The sequence below is a fragment of the Octopus bimaculoides genome, chromosome 18 (genome assembly GCF_001194135.2).
Source record: "Octopus bimaculoides isolate UCB-OBI-ISO-001 chromosome 18, ASM119413v2, whole genome shotgun sequence".
NCBI lineage: Eukaryota > Metazoa > Mollusca > Cephalopoda > Octopoda > Octopodidae > Octopus > Octopus bimaculoides.
This window is the reverse complement of record NC_068998.1, coordinates 28,210,141-28,219,036: the sequence shown is the minus strand read 5'-3', so window position 1 is coordinate 28,219,036 and position 8,896 is coordinate 28,210,141.

The following is an 8,896-nucleotide window of genomic DNA, read 5'->3' as shown; positions in this document are numbered from 1 at the left end:
TATATACTTTATGCACAATTTCATAGACTTAATACACAGCACTCATAAAATAAATATTCACTCTAATTTTTCCATTTTTTCCCATACCAAAAAAAAAATTACATTTTAAAATTTGCATGGTCACAATTTCATATCTAGAAAACAAACATTTTATAGTAAAAATTTCAATTTGCGTACATCTTTCAATCCAATACTTCTTTGCAGACTATGTTCCTCATGTAAATTTTTTGTCTTCTTTTCCCTTGTTTGTCAGTGTTGATAACTTTAACTCTCACATCAGATAATTTGCGAGTCCTTGAGAATGCAACATATAGCTGACCATGGCCGAATAACGGTTCAAGCAAGAACAACCCCCACATTATCAAATGTCTGCGCTTGTGATTTATTGATAGCCATTGTATATGACAGGCGACCGGGAAACTGGTTTCATTGTAAAGTGAATGCGTTAAGTGATAGGCGATATAAAAAAACTAAGTTCAATCAAAAAATAAACTATTGTTCACTATGCACACACCATCACCACCTCAACCACCATCATCATCATCCCCCCTCCTTCTCTCTCTCTCTCTCTCCCTATCTATCTATCTATCTATCTATCTATCTATCTCTACCTTTCTTTAATCTTACCATCAGAATATCACCCCTCTACTAAAATTATATTCCTAACTTTCCTCGAAATCACTACCTTCAACTAACATTTTTAGCCACGTAACAAATATTACCTTCCCCCTACCTCATGTCATGGACGCTTCTCTCTCCGTCTTTTCTCTTTCCCTCTTTTTCTTTCTCTCTCTTTCTGCCTCACTCTTCGCCTTATCCTCTTTTTCTCTCCTTTTTCTTTCTCTTGTTCTCTCTTTCCCTTCAACTAATCACATGAAAGCGTTACCAACGGGTTAAGTAACCTAATAACAAGCATAATTATTATAAGATGGTTATTTATCAATTATTATATTGTTACAATTTTGAAGAGGCACGATAGTCAACTTGCTGGCATGTCCCGAAAGACATTTGAGCCAGGACCTTCAGATAACATCCAAAGATAAACTTGCAAGGCACTTTGCTTCTTGTTCACTCTTTGCTTCTTGTTCCACACGCGACTGTGTCGTGCCCGAAAACTTCAGAAATGTAGGTCTACGTTGAACAGCTTCTGTCACGTCTAGGAAGAGTACAACTGTTTTCCGAGTCAATTTCAAAGATTGTTCCACCTTCCTCTTTGAACAAAGAAGGCAATGCTTGTTTTCTTGCTATGATTTCTGTAGCGAAAGAGGTTGTATGGAGAACTCGTATGAAAGGAGTTGCGACAGGCATCTTCATCTCCAGTCTTGCAATGGTGAATTTATTTGTTTTCCATCTTAAAAGGAAAATAAGGCTGGAAAGGAATATCTGTCGCCTGATATAAATGGGAAAAGATGAAAGGCTGTTGCGAGCATGGTAAGAATGAATGAGCCTGCTTAAGTGTATCCATAAGGGCAACAAAATGTTTCAGTGGTGGCACGGGATATAAATGGATAGGTTGTATTCCATCTAATGTGAATCTACTCAGAAGACTGTAATATCATTTGACAGGAAACTCGGCATAAAGAATATATAAACAAGGCTGAGACTTTATATACCTTTAATGTGACCACACGTATATACACGAGCTGAATAAGATGAAAATGGTTTGATGTGTGGAACCCATGGTCTTCTCCTGGTTTTCTCACACAACATGCTAGTGGCATGTTGTGTGAGAGAGAGCCAATTAGGTTACGTCTTCACAGTCTCACGTCCCGATGCAGAAAGAGAAAGTCCAAAGGGCTCGTACCAGAATCTCACACTCTATCGCCATCTAGCGAGCTTGTTTTAAACTTGCTGTCAAGGGAGGTAACTGCGCCAACAGAGCCTCCCCTTAGACCGGAAGCGGTCGATTAAGAGTTGTGTAGGTGGAGTAAGATGTGCACTAGGAGGGCACACAAGAACGAACAATGGGAAAACAGTTGTATGAGCAACTGAAATTGAAAAAAAAAATACAATGCAAGTGTGTACAAGGAAAACGTTCAGCAAAGAAAGGTGCCCAATAAAAATGAAAAAGCGTATATGTACAATGATACAGAAAGAGAGAAAACGTGAATGCGGTGTCTATAACAGCATGAGTCTATTCTCCGGAACAGTCACTGGCAAGGCAAAGTTAAGAAATGTAAATAGTCTGAGATACAGAACGTCTGACATACAAATGGAATAACAACTGTCCAGGAAACTGGAAATTACAGGATGCAAAAGTCAAAGTGCTTGAGATGCAATGTTGGCTGCTGAGACATGAGCAGTGACAAGACTTTTCCTGGAAGGGCAGTGAGTCGCTTGTAGTGGGAAAAAATACTGTTAGTCTACAAGAACAGTAGGTCACTTGCAGAGGCTAGTGTTGTAAGCCTGCAAGAACGGTGGGTCGTTTGCAGAGGCTGGAGTTGCTAGCATTCAGGAGCAATGAGAAAGCAACTGAAATCCTAGATTGTGGTGCATGTGTGTATGAACATTGAAACAAGTTAACATATAATATACACAATATTCAAAAATATGTACATACACAGGTAAGGTCCTGAAAAAGGAAGTGATATGCAAAGAAAAGTGAAATCAAAAAAGACCAATTCAAATGCAATACAATGCGCAGGCAAGGAAAAGTTCCAGTCTTTAAAGCAGAGTTCAAGAAAGTCCGAAGTGGCCAATATGTCTAAAGAAGTCATTCACGTGACGATACACCTTGGGATGCGGACATGGAAGACAAGGACGTGACCAAGCAGTAGTAGACCGACGCATATTCAGCCAGAAAAAGCAGGCCGAGATAAGCTTTACTGTGGCCGCAATGCCGGGTGTGACAGTGAATGCAGTGCTTCAAAAACAGCACTACGGTGGCATTCAGGAACGAGGGGTCGTAGTGACCTGGTAGAAACATCGCAGAAAATAGTTCCTTCAGATAAAGACAGAGGCAGGTGTTCAAACTTACAGCAGGAAAACTGTGGTGAAGAGACGTCCAGAGAGTCCGAGGAGGGTTGGTCAGTAGCCATAGTAACCAAATCAATTGAAGCAAGAGACGACAATGCACCGATAGGCAGGCGAGATAAGGCGTCGGTGGGGATGTTATCAGTGCCAGCGATGTGGCGAATGTCACTAGTGAACTGTGATATGTAGAACAAATGCCTTGTTTCTCTGGGCGAGTACCGGCCCGTTTTGGCAAAGAGAGCGAACGTTAGCGGTTTGTGGTCGATGAAATTCGTGAAATCTCTACCTTCGAGAAGATAAGAGAAATGCTTCACCGCCAGGTTAATTGGTAAGAGTTCTTAACCAAACATACTGTATCTCAATTCAGCATTTTTAGCTGGCGTGAGAAGAAGGCTAATGGCTGGCCTCGGCTTTTGACAGATTGCTCTAAACTGTGACAATAGCTGATTATGATGACGCGTTTTCCTGTGGTACCAGCAAATTGAAGTAAGAGGTGCGCGTCCGAGCGAGAAGGAGTGACGACCCAGTGTCTCTCACCCAGTGATAATAAAAAGACTCAAAGGAGGTCTGAAAGAAAATAACTTTACTCAACACTTTGCAACTGAATGAGTAGAGGCAAGGATGCCTCTCGTTTACTTGACAATTTATGCACCACATTGCAGAAATCACAATGTAAGTATATCTCAAAGCAAACTCTTACACTCTTGTATCAATGAATTACAAATAACGTTCATCTTTTGTGCTCGGGTGACCCTACAGCTTCCAAGAGTATAACTGCATTCGTCTTTGCTTAGATAAAATGACTAACTTGTGGGTGTTAAGTCCCCATGAAGAGGTCTTTCTAACTTCTAAGAAGATGAAATTTTAGAAATATTACTTCATCTGTGTCTAATATCTGTGGTTAAAATTTCATCAACAGCAAAAATATATGAATTTTCATGGTGGTTATAGCCCTTGTGCATAGAATATAATTACCAAATTTCATAAATTTCCCTTCAGTACTTTTGACCTAGTTTTGGATCATAAAAAATGACTAAAATCTTGGAGATAAGGCCCTCATTAGGGGGTCTTAGAATCCTCATGAGAAGTGGAAAGTTTGAGAATACAATTTGATGTGTGTCAATTACCCATGGTTGAAATTTCATCAACATCGAAAATTTATGAATTTTCATTGGGGTTCTTCCCCCTATGCCATCTCAAATTCAAACCAAACATATTGCATTATACCTGCTCTTATGCATTGAATCTAAGTTCCAAATATCATAAGGATCCATTCAGTAATTTTGGTCCATGAAATTGTATGAAACACACAGTATTACTCTTCTCCCTAGGCTTGGATTTTGTGTTCCAAATTTCATTAGGATCGATGCAGTAGTTTTCGAATGTATAAATAACACACAAACACACATAAAGACATTGACTTTTATATAATAGATATGAATATACACATATACATACATATATATATGTGTGTGTGTGTGTATTATATATACAGAGAGAGAGAGAGAGAGAGAGAGAGAGAGAGAAACAAAAAGATAGATTGATAGATACAACTGCTCTCAGATATGACTCATTGCAAGCAAGCACAGGTGGAGTCCCTTCTCAATCTCACCAATGTCCTATTCATGGAGCAAGTTGTACTCAGACTAACTAGGGCGAATAACATTTGGGATCTCTGCTTCACAAGCAATATAGACATCGTTCATGATGTGAAAGTGAAGCCGACATTAGTCTCGGATCCCAACATAATAGAGCTGTCTATGTATGGGTCAAAAATAGCCAGACATACAACCTAAAGGAAGCGCTCAAAATCTCTCCAATCTGAACTTCCACAAAGCAGATTGGAAATCGATCCAAAAAGAGATCCTCAGACAAAACAGACCGAAATGTCTCTCCACACCAGACATTGGCATGAAAATAGAATATTTCATGTCTGTTATGCAAACCATATGCCAGAGATATGTCCCAGAGCACAAGGCCAGCACAAAAAGGAACAAGATTCCAAGGGAGAGGAAGATCCTTATGAGACGACGGACGAAGGTTACAAATCGCCTCAACCAACATTCCAAAAGTAGCCATAAGTCCCGCCAAAAACCAACACTAATGGAGATTGAAAAAAGCCTGCAACAATCCTAAGTGAGGGAGAGAGCAGACAAAGAAGCCTGGGTTATAAAAAACTTTAAGTCAAACCCAAAGGCCTTCTTTCAATATGCGAAAGAAATAGCATCAGTACGCTGCAAGATAGGACTCCTCTTCCAAAAGGATGATTCCCTCACTGATAGTCCAATTAGGATCAGTGACGTACTGAATAACCAGTTCAAAAGTGTCTTTACCACTCCGTTGGAACACAGATAAGTGAACGAACCAGTGGATTTCTTTAACGCCTCACCTATAACCAGCGAGACAATTACGATGGAATACATCGACATTAGTGAAGAAGATATACTACTAGCCATAGATGAGATGAACGCAAACTCAAATGCTGGTCCTGAGGGTTTCCCAGCAATCCTCCTCAAATCGTGTAAGCGTACCCTGGTAAAATCGTGCTTTGACAACCTCTCTTGAACCGGTAAAGCCGATCGGTAGCACAACCAAGCCAGGGATTTCTGGAAGTTATCCAGATACCTCGGCCCAAATGTCCTCCCGAACAGGTTGATTAGCTGGTCTCTATCGAAGCCTAGAGTCTCCTCCAGACTGTCGTCAGACTTATGCTCTACCAACCCGCTATAAAAATCCGCAGTGGTAGCCCCGTTGCCGGTATTGCTCGCCCGGGAGAGCAGAGTGAGTGCTTGTCTACACTCCTTCTGCCATTCGCCCATTCCAGGTCTACGCCTGATCCATGGGTTTAAATCTCGGAGGGACGTTGACTGTGGAAAAAGGAACTTGACGTGCGGTGACCACACCTGTTCACCATCCAGGTAGAGCCAGAGATGTCTCAGCCTGAGCGGAAATTTGCGCATCATCAGCCACGGTATCCCAAACCTGCCCTTTGATGGTTTCTGGCAGCAGATTGAGCGCCTTACAAGTGGTGGTTTCCCCTTCCACAAAAAGTGGAAGAGGATCTGTTCCAACTTGTTCGGCCACAACTTGGGGCAAAGCACGACAGTTAGGTGGTACGTTATCACAGATGTTATAAACACCTGTACAGCCTCGGACCTCCCTAGCAAGGATAACGTCCTCCCAGACCAGGTCTGGGTTAGGGCAGTCACCTTGCTTGTAACCTCGCTCCAGTTTTTCTCCATCTGGAGGTCTGGCCCAAATCAGACTCCGAGCAATTTAACCGGATCCTCCGTCCAACGTCCCACGACGCTGTTGGGAGGCATCGACTTGCCCCTCCAGATGCCGAGTTGCAAGCTGACTGATTTTTTCCAGGTTAATTTTTGCCCCTGACACCGCTTCGTATCTTTTGATGGCGTCTTCTACACAAGGTAGCTGCCTTTCATCAGACACGATGATGGTGACATCATCCGCGTACGCCGTCGCTCTTCTCCCGTAACGTAGATCACGCAGATCACCCCCCAATGCTCCCAACCTCCGGGGCAGTGGCTCAAGAGCCAATACATACAAAAGCGGGGACAGGGGGAAACCCTGGCGAACTGAACGTTCGATCGCGCACGGTTTCGGGAAGAAACCTTTTACACGGACAACGGATTCGATATCGCTATACATAAATTGGATCCAGCCACGGAAAGTCGGGCCCAGTCCGACCGCCTGGAAGACTGGCTGCCATACCGACGGTCAACCCTGTCCAAATTCACCAGTGCTCCACCCTTGCCAGGAACTTTACTAACCCGATCTATGGTGTATCTAATGAGATGAAGGTTGTCGTGTATCGTTTTTCCTGGGATGGCGCATGTCTGCGCCTCTCCCACCAGGTTGCCCACGACAAGCCTCACTTTCTTAGCCTTGGCCAAAATCTTTAACTCTGTGTTTTGCAGAGTTATGGACCGGAAATTATTAACGATATCCCCCTTGTTCTGGTCCTTCCTGATCAGTGTCACCACTCCTCGGCTCACGGATTTGGGAATTCTCCCATTCTGCTGCCAATTCGCGTATACACCGGCCAGTATGTTCCCGAACAAGTCTGGCATACTTTTATAAAATTCGTGCGATTGACCATCCAATCCCGGTGAGATGTCCCCGGGGCAGTCGGAAAGCACCTCTATAACCTCTGCGGTTGTGATCGGCCTTCCTTTCACAGCGCTCAGCCTCTCGCACCGAGATACGCAGGCCACCGGCCAGGAAATCCCGTAGGGCACCACCCCATGGTCCAGCGCCCCGTCGCTCCCGAACAACGCGGCGAAGTGCTCGTAAAAGATCTTACACATCACTTCTTGTCTTTGGATCTCCCGTTCATTTTCATCGACCAAAGACCTTACCGTAGCTTCAATGCCACGTCGGATTTCTACCGAGCGAGCCCACCCGGCAACGTTGATACCCTCACAGCCCAATGCACGTACTTTAGCCTGAACCCTGCATCCTTCGTGTTTGGTATTGAGGTGTCGCCGCCAAAACTTGGGGTGCAGAGCCCACTTTCAGCGCCTCTTCTAATGCCTTAACTAACTTCTCTTCTACTCTGGCCTGTTCTAAACTTAACTGTTTACTAAATCTAATTGACTCAATTTTTATGGTTCGTTTGAGGGCACACCACCACTGGCTATTTAACACAGTGCCAGTTAATACCCTCGTTACTAACTTCTTAATCTGACTACGACAAGTTTCACAAGCCAAAAGGGACTTGTTCAACTTCCAGTAGCCAGATCCCTGTCTATGTACCTTATCTATATGCATCCTACACTTCACTAATTTGTGATCCGTATAGGAGACACAGGTAAATTGTGGACAGCTAAAAGTAGACTTATCTTTAGAATTAACTCTAATCCTGTCTATGTAAGACCTGATTGATCCATAGTTATTACTCCAAGTCCACATTGGAAAGCTCGGATTATCAAGTCTGTATCGATCTGCCAGCCTAAATCGCTTCAACAGATCGACGAGGCGTGAGTTACTTTTCCTATTATTCGAGCCCACGCTATTCTGGCGTGCATCCAGAATAGCGTTAAAGTCTCCTAACAGTACTAGTGTCTTTGGCGTTACCAGAAAATTATCCAGACGACGATAGAAATCATTCCGTTTGCCTTCTGTGCTCGGCGCGTAAATGCCAATTAACCTGAAGCTTTTACCACTGATCAACGACCAACTCACCTTCTGGGTTTGCAAAGATCGTACATATCTGCAGAGTCAAGTTTTTCCAGATCAAGACTACAACGCCACCCCTCCCTCCGGTCTGTCTAGGAGACATGATTTTCTCATAGTCATTCAGGAGAGTCGAAAAAGTCTACAGTTTGTCCAGCTGGGTCTCCGTAGCAACCATTACAGTTATTCTATGTAACTTGAGGTCGTTTAGGAAACAAGCTTGCTTCCACTTCGAACTCAGGCCACGCACATTTAAACATCCAATACTTAGTGTAGCCATGTCACAAGACGGAAAGAAGGACAATTAGGCTTACCTACCTTTTCATTACTCGAGGGGGACTGATCTCAGTACCACTAGAATCTGTTCTACCTCTCCTTTCCTCTCTTCCAAACGTGGTTCAGCCGGCGGATTGAAGGTTTTTGGTAGCGCCTTGAGCTCAATTATGCCTCTCGGCTGTCTTTGCTTTACTTCATTGTATAGCTTTAGGGATATCCTCCTAATCGATTTGGGGTTCTTCCCGTTTTCGTTTGCATATATTCTGGACTGTAAGTGGGGCCTGATTACCCCATCCAAATATTTGTTGGTGTTTTTGTAAATCACCATAATTGTCTCTGGTCTTTCTGGGACCTCTATTTTTTATATTTTATATTTCTTTTCCCTTTTTGTCTCCTTTTTTTCTACTTCTTTCTCTTTTTTTTTTTTTTTTTTTTTTTTTTTTTTTTTTTT